Source organism: Triticum dicoccoides, chromosome 4B, assembly GCF_002162155.2.
Source record: "Triticum dicoccoides isolate Atlit2015 ecotype Zavitan chromosome 4B, WEW_v2.0, whole genome shotgun sequence".
NCBI lineage: Eukaryota > Viridiplantae > Streptophyta > Magnoliopsida > Poales > Poaceae > Triticum > Triticum dicoccoides.
Window position 1 is genome coordinate 70,233,327 of NC_041387.1, and position 871 is coordinate 70,234,197.

Sequence of the window (871 nt, forward strand, 5' to 3'; positions counted from 1 at the left end):
CAAGGGCTTTATAGAGCCTGTCTTCACCAATAATGTAAGTTTGTCCTTATCAAGCCTTCAAACTTTGTTGTGTATATTTGGTTAGGCATGACTGCAACAGCTGTTTATTTTTGGTGTTCACATCCAATTGCATGTTTAATGTTTATTATGTAGTTCATAAACAAAAGTTTGTCCTTCTCAATTTAAGTTTTCAGTTGTACAACCAAGTTCCTTCTTCATACCATGTAAATTAAAGTATACAAAGCAAGTGATCTTCTTTTGCACTGCATGTATGCTTTTGTTCTTGATCCGTAATCCAGTGGTGTGGTGAACCTACCCACTACAGCACAATGTCATATTCTGCAATGTCTTAACTATGAACAATGTCATATCATTCTACTATTATTTAAACCATCTCTTTATTTGCCAATCTGAAATGGGATAAATTGACAGCACACTAACCATTGATATTTATGAGTTCTTGATCTGGAATCCAGTGGTGTCATGAAGCTGCCAACTCCTTCACAATGTCATTTCCTGCCATGTCTTGACCCGAACAATACCATATTGTGTTAATGCAATTTTAAACTGTGTCACTTTATTCGTCAGTAAGAAATGTGATGAATTGTAAGCACTGATACTTATATGTGCAAAACATGTCATCAATCTGCTTGTTTATCTTTCAGAGTGAGGACGATATAAGTGTTAAACAAGTGCAGTCTCATCAGCTTGCTCAACTGCTTGCGCTGCAGCTCCCAAGCAGGGCTAACCTTTCTTGAACTCTATTGAAGTGTTGTCGGTTTTGTATATTATTTTGTCGACGTGTTTATTTGCACTGGTGGCGATCTTTCATGCCCAGTGTATGTAATCTACTGTCTGCTTGTGCTTTATT